Raw genomic sequence first — 18042 nt, 5'->3', positions numbered from 1 at the left:
AAGAGTGTCGGTTTGTGAGACAAACTAGTTGTAGGTAAAACATGAGTGAACCGGTGAGGGAAAGACTGAGTCTAGTGGGACTAGATTGCTGTGTGATGCTTGTTTTTGGATAAAAAAAAACCCCATGATAGAAGGTACGTGAATTAAAGAGAGAAGAGAAGATGAGGATTGAGTTTTTGATGTAAAATTTTAAAGAGAGTAAGATCCAATTCTTGTTTGTAAGATATTTTCATGTTCTCCGTACTAGGAAATACAAGAAACACTAGTTTGATTATGGTCTTTGTTGCTGCAATTATGCTTGCAGGTATTAAACCTGGTTATTTGATTGATCCGAGAAACTTGCAATCTAGAATTGAATTTTAATTTAAATAAAGAAATTATTATACTAATCATATTATTAATTCGGATTGACTCAATAACTTATTACTTAACTCGATAACCCAATAACTTAAAATCCTTTTTCGAGTCACGCCTTGGATCAAGTCCGACAACAATGATTATGCCCAAGAGAATCATGAGACAATCATAAAAGAGGACCCCACTTGAAATTCATGAATTGCAGAAAGAAGATCATTTCTGTAGATGAAATTAGAATGCAGGACAAGCTTCAGACATCTACTTTGTTTTGGGTGGTAATGATGTGAATGTGTCCGGCCTCGACCAAAATTTTCTTGTCATTAATTTCCCTCGAGTTGCATGGTTAAAAACAGAAAGGCTAGCCTCGGTAAACCTGCAATCGAGGCTTTATTCACCAGCGTTTATTGCTTTAGCAAAAAACTCTTACATGGATCACAAATAGTAAAGGAAAAGAAGAAGAAGAAATTCTTGCCAGACAAGGCATTGTGAAGAGCATGTGAAGCAGGTGGCAATGCTCCTCCCTTTTAGAACCTAACTCACATTTCAGAAATCTTGTTCGTGCTGCAGTTTATGAAATTAATTCTGATAATTGACTACTTAATTATTTTTATCCAGCAGCATATCCATTCACTTATGAGCTTTCAAACAATATTAAAGGAAGATTAACCAACGTTAAACTAACATAAATTAAAGAAGGGTATGGCTGCTTAAACAATCGATGGCCATATGCAACCTAAGAAGAAAACAAATCAAGAATTTGATCAAATAATTTTTGGCCACTTGTATCAGTTCATTCAATCATTATGGGGATAACATTCAATGATATAGAATTGATTATGAGGGAAAACAAAGAAAGTTTCTCATTTTTGAAATTGTTTGATTCTATAACAGAAAAATATAGTTATCAAAGTTTGGATTTACATCAAATTGGCAATTCATGTCAAACAAGATTGTTCTATCTGGTTAGTATGATTGCCTCTATTTTATGATCTACTCAAGCTAGAAAGGACATCAATGAATGTATCTTCTCTGCAAGGAATTGTCAAACCACCCATTGGATGACTAAAACCGAACACCTCTTCAGCTTTATTAAGTAAATCCTGAAATGAGGGCTTAGTCAGATAGGACAATGGAACTACAGATCGCTTCTTCTCCATTTCACCGATGCAAACAGCTAAGAATCCTTTGGTTATGTCTAAAGATCTTGAAGCAGATCATGTACCTTGGCAATGACCATCATAGCAGAAAATGGTTTTTCAAGTAGTTAGCCTCAACATCTATTTCTGTAAAAATTGTGGAGGAACAGATCAGTGATTACACTAAATATTGAACGTCCGACTCTAAATTTTCCTTACTTTGTTTTAACTATACAGTTATGGACACAGGTTCTTAATATTTGACATGATGCAATCAAAGTAAACTTGACTTCTTTAGGCCTTTGTCTGTGATGAACTGATGCCTGACACCATAAAAATGTTTACTTTGTTGTTACAACAGCAACATGTAAAAAGACTGCCACACTCCAGTTTCAGATGAAGAGTTTTTTTTTTAATTTTGGTTATGGGGAAAAGTAATTAGAGCAATGATCATATAGTAGCGCATTTAACGAACGTAAGACATCACGACAGAAATTTGCAAGAGAACATTATATAGCCATGAGAAAATTAAAGAACACATTGATTGATGCGTTCACTCTCAAATTTGAAATACAATTTGAGAAGACAGCAATAGTACTGTGAACCATGTTCATTTCCCGTAAGGAAGAAAAAAGGTATCCGAGAAAAGGCCTGTACATGGTAGTCTTAAGTCCTAAGTGTCTTATTTGCAAAAAATGTGCTCGAGTCAATCCACGCCACTATCTGCTTTCATGACTAACTTAAGCAAGAAATGACATCCATGAAAATCTCTTCTCTGCAAGGAATAGTGAGACCGCCCATTGGATGATCATATCCTAATTGTTCTTCGGCTTGGCTAAGCAAGTCTTGAAAAATAGGTTAGTTCAATTATGGTACCGGAATTACAAATCGCTTCTTTTGGATTTCTCCAAAAAATTGTATTCGAGCTGAAATGCATATGAGGAAAACATGAGCACGTCAGATTCATGTTTACAACAAAGAAAATGAAGATAAAGGAAATATGAAATTTAGTATTCCATCCATTATATGTGACATGTCAAGTCTGCAATGATAAAAGTCCTATTTCAACTCATGTTCTCCCTTGTGCTAATTGAATGGATCAAGTTTCCAGACTAGATTTATCCTATCTTGAGTCTCCATCTCCACTTTCCTTTTAGGGCCATGTCCAAGGCACTCTCACAGACAAAGTAATGAAACCAAAGAAAGTTATCAGTTCTAACAACAAATTTGTCTGGCAATCCAGTTTTCTGGGGACCATTGCTGAATAGTTGTTGTAGATGCTCTACTTGTCAAGTGACCCATTTATATCACATACTACCAACCTGGACCGGCTTTTAGCCTTGTGTTCTTACACCTACCTATGCCAAGCAATCAGATTATGAAAGGATACAGGATTCTATTCTATGCTCCTGCATATTAAAATTCATATTTTGGCTGATGAGACTAAGAGAGAAGCTTTAAGTAAAAAACTTCCATGAGCAACTCAGAGCACTGAAGTTATTGGGTCATTAATCGAACTAAGTGATCAAGCACTATGAAGTCAGACAAGCTATCCACGCAAGGCAGCCTTATAAATCAGATTGTAACCATAAAGAGATACTGCAGAAAATCAAGTTGTTAACTAAACGGATGGCGCCTACAAGCGTTCCTTCATCAACTATATCGTTTTACATCCATACAATTCATGCACTTCAAGGAAATGGCATGTCGAAGAGTATTGCTCATTTGAACAACATAACGTTGAAGTGAGAAGAAAATATATAACTGTAGCCTGTAGGAACTCCTTCCAAGGAAAAGATCAAGCAAATATATATTTTTTTTCCTTTTTGACTAACCAAGATCAGCAAAGTTATAAGTGAAAGGCAAGACATCAAAAGGACAATATTTCTGAATCTCATGAACAAAAAATTTCAGTAATGCTTTTCTTTTCGTTTATACAACAAATTAAGTTGCATCCATGGTTTGTGGTGGGGACAAATATTTCTTATTCTCCAGGACCAGAGAGAGTAAATTCTGTACGTGATATTTGGAATGTATTCTACAGCCTACAAAATTGTTTTCTTTAATCTATTTTAGTCCTTCGAGCTAGTGGTGAGATTGATAAAGATATTTTTTCTGTCAAAAAAGTCAATTAAGCCTAAAAATTTAAGTTTTTAAATGAATTTTTAAGATATAATTTATATTATTTTTTAATAAGTGACAATTCTTTAAACTTGAAACTTGTTAAAATTTATATTAATTTTTATTTAATTTTTATCAAATAAATAGAGATGATGATATTTATATTTGTGACTGTTTGGTCATCAATGCTCTAATATCATATTAAAAAATATCTCAACTCAATAATTTAAATTATCAAATGAAATTTTAAGATATAATTTATATTATTTTTTAATATTCTCACCAAGGATCGTAAGCTACCCATTTGATGTTTGAATCCAAATTATTCTTCAGCTTTACTTAGGAGGTCCTGAAATGAAGGTTGGTTCAAGTATGATACTGTAATCACAAATCTTTTCTTCTCTTCTTCTCCAACATATACTGCAATGTAGCCTTTTCAGACATCTTTAGCCGCAGATGATACTCGAAGAATATTTTGCTTAACTTGAAGAATACGGGGCAAGCGAATAGCCATCATTTTGTTTGGATGTGTGTTAGAACAATCTGAAGATTATAAAGGTTTTAATGAAGAGACGAGAGCTCTGATACCTGATGAGAATGTAAAGGCTGCAATTATGTGTATATATAGATGAATTAATAGGCAAGGAAAATCATTTTTTATGTGGATCAGAGGCGCAGAGGCATTTGGATGGGGTCTGGTGGAAGACATGAATTTACGAGGGATCACATGGTATTGTTTTCTGACTCATCATCAAGATGAGATCCGAAGCAAGTCCTTGATAATTAATGCTCGCAGTTTCCTAATTAAAACAGTTTGAAAAATTTCAGCAACTTTTCCTACTGTGAAACATTTTCATTTTCCCGAGGAAGAAAAATGGGATTAGCAGAAGCATGTATAACTATCTACCTGAGCTGTGTCAGCCTCTCAACAAAAAAGAAAAAAGGAACTCTTTTAGGTTTCATCTATGGCTTTGTCAGCTTTCAGTACTGATTTAAGCAAGAAATGGCTTCAATGAAAATGTCTTCTCTACAAGGAATTGTGAGATCTCCCATCGGATGATCATAATATCCAAATTCCTCTTCAGTTTGATTCCGCAAGTCTTGAAATATAGGCTGGTTCAAATATGACATTGGAAATACAAATCGCTTCTTTCGGATTTCTCCAACATAAACTGATGGGCAGCCCTTTGGCACATTTGAAGCTGCTTAGCTTCTTGCAGATGAAGAATGCTGACGAATTTGTTCAGCACGTACACTGGCAGTCGAAAGAAAACCCATTATTTCAAATCTAAGAAGACTTGTTAGGCAAAGAAACTTTTGATTCTAAAGGATGTGACGGCTTGAATTGCTCGTCAGCCTAATTAAGTGTGTATTATGGATGTAAGGTTACAAATCGCTTAATGCAAGAAACTGGTTGCCAAGAGGCCCTTGAATGTGAAGTAGTCAAGAGATCAAATCATGAGTCATCACATGGTTTTGTCTTCAACCTAATTATCAAGCATACAGGTAGGACTGGCCACAAATCATTTGTGAAACGTTATGACCCCACTGCTTCTATGAACTATAAAGGTCTACTTCCATTCCAAGTTATTTGAGAATGATATATACTGATTGTCCGATTGACAATATAAACTGATATTTTCCTTCTTTTCTTAATATCTGAGACTTGCTAAGTCTCCTGTCATTTATTTTATAATTTAAAGGCAAGATATCCATTGAACTCTTTCTATTCAGATTATCATATGTTTATCAAATTCGAAGATTTGAAGCTATAGTCCTTACGATATTTTCTGGAAAAAGAAAAAATCTGGAATCTAATTGCACGAAAGAGTCCTTAGCTGACATCCTCAATCCAAATTTAATACAAGCATGTGTAATTTCCTGCAATTAGTATAGAACCAGAAAGTGGTAGCTAAGAACCTTTTCTATAGGTAAGAGAAAACCTTCACTAGCATAACTTGAGTAGCAACTGGAAGCTCTGAGAGTTACACTAATATCATATCCGAAACACTAATTTCATATCAATGAATAAACTTTGCTATTCTTCCAAAAAATGAATAAACTTGGCTTGACAGATGACAGTGCACAATGAAGTTCACATGGCCTTGCCCTGCTGCCAGCACTGATGATTAGCCAACTGGATATATCATTGTACGGATATGCTCTTACTTCGAGGAGGGATCACTAACAAAATCTAGTGAGATAGATGATTGATCATTTTCAAGAGGTCCCCCTTTGCAATGTGCCGAACAAGGCCTCATACTTTTCACAGGAGGATTGCGCAGAACTTACAGTCTCCCAACGCAGCTGGAGACGACACAATGAAGTTCACATGGCCTTGCCCTACTGCCAGCACTGATGATTAGCCAGCTCGATATATCATCGTACGGATATGTTTTTACTTTGAGGAGGGATCACCAACAATATCTAGTCTGCTAAATGAGTGATCATTTTCAAGAGGTCTCCATTTTTCATTTGTGTCAAACGGTGGCTTTATATACACATTCCATAGGAGGATTGCCTAGAACTTGCAGTCAGCCAAGACCAACCTTGTGGTTATATGGTTAATGGTATGAGTGTCAATTTGTGATCATCGAATGTCTTGAAGTTAAATTTCTGCAGTATCTCTCTTTCTCTTTCATGAACATACGAGCTGAAATGCTTAACAGAACATAAGCATATCAGATTTATTTGTAATAAAGCACAACGAAGTTGATGAAGAAAAACAAATTATGAAATTTAATACTCCATCCATTATATTTGATCATGACATGTCAATTCTGCAGTAATAGAAGACTTATTTCATTTCACTTTCTCCCTTTTTGATAAATGAATGCATCAACTTTCAAGACTATATTTGTCCCGACTCCTAGTTAAGTCTCCATCACCACTTGCCCCGTGGGAGTTAGGACTAACATACTGGGAACTCTCATAGTAACGAAATTGTAAAAGATTGTCACTTGTGAAAACAAAGTTGAGTGGCAGCAATAATTTCAGGGGACCGTTGTTGAACAGTTGCTGCATATGCTCTTCTTGATAAACGGCCCTTATACATCAGTTGTTACTTAACTGGACCTGGTTTGGCCGAGTGTTCTGACACCTAACATGTGCTGATTAATAAGATTAGGAAAGGATCAAGGCTTCTATTCTATGCTATTGCATATTAAAATTAAAGAGTGGCTGAGACTACCAGAGAAGTCTACAGCTGAATCTGTTCCTTTGGCTGCAGTAATTGTCCCACTCTACGTTGATGCTTTCAATAATAGATGATGAGAAAAGTAAACTGTAACAGACACCAGAACCAGTTCTTCAAAAAAAAATAAAAATAAAAATAAAATATATATATATATATAACGTTGAAGGTGGCACTAGGAGATTCCAGCCTTCTAGTTCCACCATTTAAGTCTATCATCTTACAGTACAAGCCTCTTGAAGTTTCCGAGAAGCTGTGTTCCCTACTTAAAAGAGCATTTATTACCATTCAAGTGCAATGCGGATAGACAACATTTTAATTAGCAGGTGATGACAGTGCTTTGGTGTTTGGTCTTGTGTAATCAGACGTAAGATTGACTAATGTAGGCTTTCGTCTGTCATGAACTGGTACACTAATATAATTAGCAGGTGATGACAGCGCTACTGAAGATTTTTTTTTTCGAGGAATATAATTCAAACAAAATGCAGAAACTCATGCAAAGGAAATTAACAAGAGAACAATAGAATATGATGGCAAACTTTCATTGATTGGTTCTAGCAATTTCCTAATTGAAATACAATCTGACCAAACGGCAATAGCATCCAGTTTTGCCATACCATGAAACAAGTTCATTCCCCTGAGGAAGAAAAAAATATAAAGAAACAAAGGTCTGTACATGAAACGCATTAATGTCACCGTTACAAAACCGTGTCAGAGTTTTTCAATGCCATTATCAGCTTTCATGATTGATTTAAGGAAGAAATGACAAGATGAAAAATGTCTTCTCTGCATGGGATTGTGAGACCGCCCATGGGATGATGATATCCGAATTCTTCTTCAGCTTGAAGTAGCAAGTATTGAAATAGTGGTTGGTTCAAGTATGATATTGGAATTATGAATCTCTTCTTTTGGATTTCTCCAGCATAGACCCTTTGGCACATTTGAAGATAGTTGGCTTGCTGCAGATGGAGATAGGTGAAGAATTTGCTTAGCACGTATAATAGCAGACAAACGGAAACCCATTATTTGATATGAATGAGAATGAAATATATAGTTCTTGAGAGAGATGCTGAACAATTTTTATTCTGAAGAACGTGAAGACCTGTGTTGCTTGTGAACCTAAATGTGTGTATATTTATAAAGATGCAAGGGTATATTGCTAGAGATCCCCTAATGCATGTAGCCAGGTGTGAAGAGGTCCTTGCAAGAGGTCTAGTCAAGAAATTAGCTCATGAGCCATCACATGGTTTTGCCTTCTACCTAATCATCAAGAATACAGGTCTGACTGGCAACTATTAATTTCTGTGAAACATCATGACCCCACTGCTTCTACGAACTAAGGTCTGCTTCAATTTGAAGTTATTCAAAGAGGATAAATTAAAACTAGCAATCCAAATCAAAATAAACAGTTATCTTCTATTTTCTTCTGTGGATCAGGACAAGCTTTAAGCATGAAAAACATGTACTGTACATGAATTTTTGATTCAGCTATGTATCTTTTTCATCAAATTCAAATCAATACAATGCCTCGAAACATTTTTTTGGGAAAATCAAATAAATACTGGAGTCGAATTTAATGGAATTGAGCTGACATTATCAGTTTAAAGTCTACACCTGCATGCCAGATCTCTCTGCAATTAGTATGGAACCTAAGAGTGGTAGCAAAGAACCTCAATTCACAGGTAATGAGGAAAGGTACTGGTATCATAGCTCGTTGGGGAATTGGAAACACAGAGACTAGCATATATGACATCCTGATTTTCACAAGTTCAATAATTGAACTTTTCGGAAAGACCACCATGAATGAAGCTCAAATGGTCATGCCCTGCTGCCAGTTCTCACCAATAGCCACATTAATGCATCATCATACGAAGATGATTTTTCTTCGAGAAGTTACCAGGAACAATATCTAGTGTTGGTGGGAGAAACCACCGATGATGGCATTAAAATACTTAGAGGAAATAAAATATATAAACAAAAGCTCTAAATACACGCTCTTTCTCTTTCTCTCTAGTATTTTTCTCTTATCTTTTCTACACACAGTAATATAAACTTAGTCGTCTATTTATACACAAATTAAAAAAAAAAAAGAATCAAACTTTAAGTGTAAAGGCGGTTGGCGGCTGATGGTTTGAGAAGTCACTGGCGGTGACTTCAAGTGGTGTTGCCATCTTTGACTTTGTTGGATTGAGTTTAATGCAAAAAATCCCTCTTTTAAACTCAATCGAGAGATGTCATGTCAAGCATGAACTTTAATATGATAAGTAATTCTCCCTTCAATGGCTTTGTAAAGATATCTGCAACTTGATCATTTATTTTGCAGAATGTCAATTCAACTTCTTTGTTCTTCACATGCTCTCGGATAAAGTGATGATGTATATCAATGTGTTTACTTCTTTCATGATACACTAGATTCTTTGCTAATGCAATCACTGATCGATTATTAATATAAATCTCTATAGGATTTTCTTGAGGAGATCCCAAGTGCTTCAGCATATTCCTTAACCATATTAAATGGCATACAGCTGAGTTGACAGCAATATAGTATACTTCACAGCTTAATAATGTTCCTATCGATTGCTTCTTGGATGACCATGTGAAAAATATATCTCCCATGAAAAAGACAAATCTCGCTATGCTTTTGCTTTCACCCATATCTCTACTCTAATCACTATTCGAGTAGCCAACAACATTGAAGGTTTTATTTGAAGTATAAAACATGCCTTCATTTATTGTTTCTTTGATTTAGCGAAGAATTCTTTTGACTGCATTCAAGTGAGATTGGTCTGGTGTCTCTATATATCTGTTGATAAGTCCAACTTTGTAGATTTTATCCGATCTGGTACATATCAAGTACCTTAAACTTCATACTAAGCTTTTAAAGTAAGTTGGATCAACATTTCCAACTTTACTCTTTCTCAATTCTACTCCATTCTCAACTGGAGTTGATACCGGATTGCAGCTTTCCATCTTGAACCTTTCAAGAATATCTTTGGTATAACTGCTTTACGATACAAAAATCCCTTCTTTTTTCTGTGTCACTTTTAAGCCAATAAAATATGCTATCAGACCAATGTTTGTCATTTCAAACTCTTGTACCATGCTTTTCTTGAAGTCTTTAAACATGATAGGGTTGTTACCGGTAAATATCAAGTCATCAACATATAGACATGCAAATAATATACTGCTATCTGTTTCTTTCTTCACATATATTGCATATTCATATGGTCATTTTTCAAATCTATTGTCTTGAAAATACCTGTCAATTCTGGTATTTCAAGCACGTGGAGCTTGCTTCAAACCTTAGAAATCTTTCTTTAACTTGTATACTTTTTTTTTTATTATTATTTTTAACTTCAATGTATCCAAGTGGTTGGTCAACATAAATATCTTCTTCTAGGAAGCCATTCAGAAATGCTAACTTCACATCGAGTTGATAGATCTTCCATCTATGTTGTGCAACTAGTGAAATCATCATTCTGATTGTCTTTAGCCGAGTTACTAGAGCAAATACTTCTCCATAGTCAATGCCTTCTCTTTGTTTGTAGCCTTTTGCCACTAATCTTGCTTTGTTTCTTTGTACTTCTCCTTTTATATTCTTTTTTGTCTTATAAACCCATTTGACATCTATTGCTTTCTTGCTTTCTAGTAGATTAGTCAGATTCTAGGTAGCATTCTTCTCAATGACATGTATTTCTTCATCCATTGTTTTTATCCACTTCTTTTATATGATATTTTCATTAAAACTAAGTGGGTCATTATCTGCAAAGAAAACAAAATAGAGTTGTATTTTTCATGACTTGAGTCATATCATATAACTCTTCTAGATTTTTTATCCTTCTTAGTTCTCCTAATAAAGATATTAATGGTGGTGTTAATGATGATTCTGATATGTTTTTTCTATTAAATATAGGGGATTTATGTATCAAAATTTATAGCTCATTTGTTGGTAATATTGGAACTTCAACCAATATTATTGATATTTTCACTTTATCTTCCAAGATCAAATTAATTCGGGTCTTTTTTCCTAAATATAGCTTTCTAGGGTCTCCACTGTACTGAATATTAAGTTGTTTGTTACCGACACAGACCTGCAGGTATATTCCTAGTACTGCTTACTGTCAACATACAATCGTACAAAGGTAAACCTGTGTTCAGTAAAACGTTGGAAGATAGAGCTCCTCAGAATCTCTACATGGTCATGCCCGAATGCCAGTTCTCACCACTAGCCACATTAATACATCATCATATGAAGATGATTTTTCTTCAAAAAATTACTAGGAACAATATCTAGTGTTGGTGGGAGAAACCACCAATAATGGCATTAAAATACTTAGAGGAAATAAAACATATAAACAAACGATTTAAATACACTTTCTCTCTCTTTTTCTCTAATGCTTTTCTCTTATCTTTTCTACACACAGTAATATAAACTTAGTTGTCTATTTATATACAAATTAAAAGTAAAAAAAAAAATCAAACTTTAAGCGTAAAGGCGGCTGGCGGTGACTGCAAGCGGTGAATGCAAGTGGTGTTGCCATCTTTGACCTTGTTGGTTTGAGTTTAATGCAAAAAAATCCCCCTTTTAAACTCAATCGAGAGATGTCATGCCAAGCATGAACTTTAATATGATAAGTAATTCTCTTTTTAATGGTTTGGTAAAGATATCTGCAACTTGATTAATTGTTTTGCAGGATGTCAATTCAACTTCTTTGTTCTTCACATGCTCTAGGATAAAGTGATGATGTATATCAATGTGTTTACTTCTTTCATGATACACTAGATTCTTTGCTGATGTAATCGTTGATCAATTATCAATATAAATCTTTGTAGGATTTTCTTGAGGAAATCCCAAGTGTTTCAGCATATTCCTTAACCATATTAAATGACATGCAGTTGAGTTGGCAGCAATATACTCTACTTCACAGCTTAATAATGTTACTATCGATCGCTTCTTGGATAACCATGTGAAAAATATATCTCCCATGAAAAAAACAAATCCTGCTATGCTTTTGCTTTCATCCAGATCTCTACTCTAATCACTATTTGAGTATCAACAAGATTGAAGGTTTTACTTGAAGTATAAAACATACCTTTATTTATTATTTCTTTGATGTAACAAAGAATTCTTTTGGCTGCATTCAAGTGAGACTGGTCTGGTGTCTCCATATATCTGTTGATAAGTCCAACTTTGTAGAGTTTATCCGATCTGGTACATATCAAGTACCTTAAGCTTCATACTGAGCGTTTGAAGTAAGTTGGATCAACATTTCCAACTTTACTCTTTCTCAATTCTACTTCATTCTTAACTGGAGTTGATATCGGATTGCAACTTTCTATCTTGAACCTTTCAAGAAAATCTTTGGTACAACTGCTTTGCAATACAAAAATCCCTTCTTCTTTCTGCGTCACTTCTAAGCCAATAAAATATGCCATCAGGCTAGTGTCTGTCATTTCAAACTCTTATATCATGCTTTTCTTGAAGTCTTCAAGCATGATAGGGTTGTTACCGGTAAATATTAAGTCATCAACATATAGGCATGCAAATAATATATTGCTACCTGTTTCTTTCTTCACATATATTGTGTATTCATATGGTCATTTTTTAAATCCATTGTCTTGAAAATACCTGTCAATTCTGGTATTCCAAGCCGTTGAGAGCTTTCTTTAACTTGTATACTTTTATTTTATTTTTAGCTTCAATGTATCTAAGTGGTTGTTCAACATAAATATCTTTTTTTCGAAAGCCATTCAGAAATGCTAACTTCACATCGAGTTGATAGATCTTTCATCTATGTTGTGTGGCTAGTGAGATCATCATTCTGATTGTCTTTAGCCGAGCTACTAGAGCAAATATTTCTTTATAGTCAATGCCTTCTCTTTGTTTGTAGCCTTTTGTCACTAATCTTGCTTTGTATCTTTGTACTTCTCCTTTTATATTCTTCTTTGTCTTATAAATCCATTTGACACCTATTGCTTTTTTGTTTTCTGGTGGATTAGTCAGATTCTAAGTAGCATTCTTCTCAATGACATGTATTTCTTCATCCATTGCTTCTATCCACTTCTTTTATGTGATATCTTCATTAAAACTAAGTAGGTCATTATTTGCAAAGAAACAAAATAGAGTTGTATTTTCCATGACTTGAATGACATCATATAACTCTTCTAGATTTTTTTTTATCTTTCTTAATCTTTTTAATGAGGATGTTAATGGTGGTATTGATGATGATTCTGATATGTTTTTCCTGTTGAATATAAAAGATCTGTATATCAAAATTTATGGCTCATTTACTAATAATATTAGACCTTCAATAAGTAATGTTAATAATATTAGATCTTCAACAAGTAATGTTGGTATTTCCACTTTATCTTAAAAAATCAAATCAGTACAGGCCTTTTTTCTTTTTATACTAAATATAGCCTTCTACGGTCTTCACTGTACTAAATATTAAGCTGTCTGTTACCGACACAGACCTGCAGGCAGGGGCGGAGGAGCATAGAAGACTAAGGTGGGCTGTAGCCCAGGTAGAAAAATAGATCTTAAAAAAAATGTAATATTTTATTATATAATTATAAGTATAGCCTTTTAATTTATCTTTTTTCAAATCTGGATATGTAAATATTCCCTCTACATTATTTCTTATTAGCCTTGTACCTTTTCATTGGGCTTCTTAGCCTTTAGCATCCCATTAATTTCTCTTCTTACTCATTGAATAAATTTCTAGGATTTTCTATTCTGGATAAAAGAACCCATTTTATATATCTCAATTTATATGTATTTGATTCATAGAAAAACATTAAAAAATTTAATTTTAAAAAATAAAATTAAAAAAATAAGTTTGAAAATGTGGTTGCGATTGCTTTTTAAAGTGTTTTTTATGCTGAAATATATCAAAATGATATTTTTTTTATTTTTTAAAAATTATTTTTAAAATCAACATATCTAAATGATCCAAAACATACCCAGAAAATTAATTTTTAACAAAAAAATAAATTTTAAAAGAACTTGATTTGCACCGCGTTTCCAAATGCTCTCTACTCTTTAGCTCCTATCTTATAGTAGCAAATAAATACTCAATCAACCATAAGGAGTGTAGCCTAATTGGTCAGGTTTTAGGTTTGCTTTTTAAAGATCACCAGTTTAAATCTCATAAATCTTAAGACCACTAAAGATTTATATGGTCCTAAATTTAAGGGTCCATATGATTAGTCGAGATATATGTGAACTGATCCAGATATCCATATTAATAAAAATAAATAAATAAATACTCAAGCGAACTTCATGACATTTCACGCAGTTACCATATTTTTTACCACTTGTTTAACTTTTATCGGTATGGAATATGATTTCTTAGTTCATTCTTTGATTTATAATACAAAAATATCTATGTATTATTAATGAAGTGATGAAAAACAAAATACCTGAAACCAGAATATCTATTCAATAATGGATATTCAAAAACAATTTATATTTATTTGTTCTTAGCCCAGGATAAAGAAGATTCCTGGCTCCGCCCTTGCCTGCAGGTACATTCCTAGTACTGTTTACTGTCAACATAAAATAGTAATAGGTAAACCTGTGTTCAGTAAAATGTTGGAAGATAGAGCTCCTCAGAATCTCTTTTCATGAACAAAAAAATTGGTGGGTGAAGCTGACAAGGTATAGCAAGGAGCTAAAATGCTTAGCGGAGCATAATTAAGCATATCAGATTTATTTTTAATTGAGCACCACAAATTACATGAAGCCAAAACAAATAAGAAAAATTCATAAAACGCATGCAACATGTTAACTCTGCAATGAAAAAGATCATTCAAATGGCATACCTGTAGAAACACTTTCCACCCTCTGCTAATTCGGTGCACCAACTTTCGTTACTATGCATCTTGTCCTGCATTTGGTCTCCATCGCCACTTGCCATAAAGGAGAGAAGGACTACCGTACGGGGGGGAAGGCACTTTCGAAATGAAGTCATTAAGTTGAGACAGCGGATTTGAGTGGAAATTGGTAATTTTCAGGGACCATTGTTGAAGGGCTTTCGATGCTCAACCTGCCTTAATGACCTGCGTGTATCGGATGTTACTGGACCAGCTTTAGCCTGGAGACCACTTTTTCATCTAGCATGTGCCAAAATTGACAAAAAAATAATCCATTTGCGTAAAGATCAAGGCTTCTCTTCTTCTGCATAAATTTAACTCATGATTTGGGTGAAGCAATTAACTACAGCAATTCCGCTAAGGTAAAGGATCAAGACTTTAATAATTTGCTGTAGTTAAATGACAAGCATCATCAACAAATAAATAAGGTCAAGACTTTAATGCTTTCAATGATAAATTAATAATTTACAAATTTTCAGCAAAATTTGTATGTTTTGATCAGGAATGACAAGCATCATCAACAAATAAATAACGAGATAAGTAAACTGTAACAAACATTACAACCTGTTATGCACCAAAAATATGGTTGAAGCAGCACCAATGAAATTCCAGCTTTTCATGACCAGTTCACTTATACAATACAAGCACCTTGAAATACAAATGAAGCTCACGACTTGTCCCCATGACAACCAACCTCTTTAAGCTCAGGACTGTTTACTACTCCTGTTTCCGGCGCCACTTATTTTTTTTATTAAAATTTAAATTGTTTTTTTATAAATTAATTTTTTTAATGTTTATAAATAGTTTTAAAATGATAATAATAAAAATAAAATTAAAAAAATATTATTTTAATATATTTATAAATAAAAACATTTGAAAACAATATCTACAATACTCATAAACACCAACTATTGACAACATCTATTGACAATATCTAGTGTGTAATTCCTGAGTCATTTTATTAAGAGCCCATGACTTTTAATTTTAGTTTATTAGGTGAGGTAATAATATTTTATCAAGTTAAAAGTTTTTGAGTTTAAAACTTGTATAAATTTATTTTATTTTATGTTTAATTTTTATTAAATAAATAAAAATAATGATATTAAAAAATATGACTAATTGATTATTAAAGTTTTAATATTATATTAAATAATTATTTTAATATAATAATTTAAGTTATTAAATAAAATTTTAAAATATAATTTTAAAGGAAAGAAGTAAGACTAATTTGGATTAGTATTTTTTTTCTTATTTTACTAGGTTATCTCATTGTGTTGTTGTAATGATCGGGCGACCACCAATATCCTTTCTTATTTTAAATGGAAGAATTACTCCAGTAATAACACTTTCCATACTAACGAAAATATTTGTCAATGTACAGTATGGCAATGGGCTTATTGTGTACGGACGACATTAGGATTTGGTGAGTGGAATTGTTTAAGAAGAAGATATCTTGATTATTTTGTGGTCGAGAAACATAATTCATGCAAAGATAAATAATATCATACCTGACGGAATTAAGATCATGCCAACTGGAGTTGGAGCTGGTATTCGCAATAGAACAGGATATGAATTTTTTAAAAAAAAAACCAAAAACCATGATGAATGCTTGTCATTACCAAATTGGAAGGTTGACAAAACTTTAATAACACAGTTTTCCAAAACTGTGAAACGATATTCATTTCACTGAGGAAGAAATAAAGCATCAGCAATAGTCTGTACATGGTACTGATAAATGTCCTCTTCAATGTGTTCTCACAGAGGGAAAAAAACTGTGTTAAAATTGATCTTTGCCATTGTCTGCGACCGATTCAAGCAAGAAATGACGTCAAGGAAAATGTCTTCTCTGCAAGGAATCGTGAGACCAACCATTGGATGAACATATCCGAATTCTTCTTCAGCTTGAATTAACAAGTCTTGAAATGTAGGCTGGTTCAAGTCTGATATCGGAGTTACAAATCGCTTCTTTTGGATTTCTCCAACATAAACTGCAAGGCAGACCTTTGAAACATTTGAAGCTGCTTGGCTTGCTGCAGGTGCAAGGCTGACCTTCGAAACATTTGAAGCTGCTTGGCTTGCTGCTAATGCAGAAAGCTGAAGAACTTGCTTAGCAGGCACAATTGCAGACAAGCGAAAACCCATTATTTGGTATGAATAAAAAAGAAAAAGAAAATCTCAAAAGATTTGTTGAGCAAGATGGTTATCAAGATGTGAAGACTTGCGTTACTTGTCAGCCTAAATATACATTTATTTATAGATGTGAGGGCATTGTATTGCTAGAGGTCTTCAATGCAAGTATCCAGTGGTGATTAGACCCTTCGGTGCTGAAGTGTTGTCAAGAGATTAGCTCATTAGCCATCTCATGGCTGTCTTCAATCCAATAATCAAGAACACAGGTCTGACCGATCACAGAAATGCATTTATGTGAAACGTTATGCCCCACTGCTTCTAGTACAGCAGAGGTTCATTTAAATTTGAACTTGCAATACTACCTACGGCGAAACGTACACTGGTTACAAGCTGGTTTCCGTCTATAATACTAATACAGCCTGCCCTATGAATTCTTCTTTTCATACTGGCTTCCGTTTAGTCAAATTCAAGGGTTTCTGGGCTTTAAATATTTTCTTGGACGAAAATAACTATATTTAAAATTAAATACAAAGGAATTGATCTGTTTCCTCAATTGAAAGTCAACCCAAGCGTGTCAGATCTCACTGCATTTAGTGGTAAATACCCGAGAGCAGTGGCCAGGAACCCTACACTCCGAGAAAAGGAATAACAAAAGAAGAAGATGTTGGGAAAACTCGGAACAACCGGATACCAATTTATCCGGATCAATTTAGCGGAATACAATTATAATTTACAAGTCCCAATTTTTTCCCTATTTGTGCAGTAAAACAGAATCAAACAATGATCAAATATAATGCAAATAATCACAAAATCAACACTTCTTATGGTGTGTCTATAATGCTTGAATACATTGTCTATTTATAGGCAAACATCTATGCAAAAGATAAGAGCAAGGTAGGTGACACCAAATTTATACCTAACATTGTTGATTTTGTCAACAATGTTAGGATGATTTCACAAATCCAAGCATGTCAGATCTCACTGCATTTAGTGCTAAAGACCAGAGAGCAGTGGCCAGGAACCCTACACTCCGAGAAAAGGAATAAAAGAAGAAGAAGAGGGTTTCGTGACTGTAAGCTACATAAAGTTAGGGTGTATTTAATATTATATTTTAAAAATATTTTTTTAAAATTTTAATTTTAAATTTTTAAATTAATATTTTTTTAAATTACAGGTTAATATTAAAAATAATTTTTTTAAAAATAAAAAATATTATTATAATATATTTTA

The 18042-nt window shown here is 33.6% G+C and overlaps 1 long non-coding RNA gene across 1 annotated transcript; it reads left to right on the top strand.

The window, feature by feature from the left end:
- Positions 1–4760: 4760 nt before the first annotated feature.
- On the top strand, positions 4761–7870 carry LOC105141461 (uncharacterized). The gene is made up of 2 exons (XR_845391.1): positions 4761–4796; positions 7735–7870. It is a non-coding gene; the product is annotated as an uncharacterized LOC105141461 (long non-coding RNA).
- Positions 7871–18042: the final 10172 nt, after the last annotated feature.

This window comes from Populus euphratica, unplaced genomic scaffold, assembly GCF_000495115.2.
Source record: "Populus euphratica unplaced genomic scaffold, PopEup_1.0 scaffold3.1, whole genome shotgun sequence".
In the NCBI taxonomy this organism is placed as follows: domain Eukaryota; kingdom Viridiplantae; phylum Streptophyta; class Magnoliopsida; order Malpighiales; family Salicaceae; genus Populus; species Populus euphratica.
This window is presented reverse-complemented; position numbering and strand designations above follow the sequence as displayed.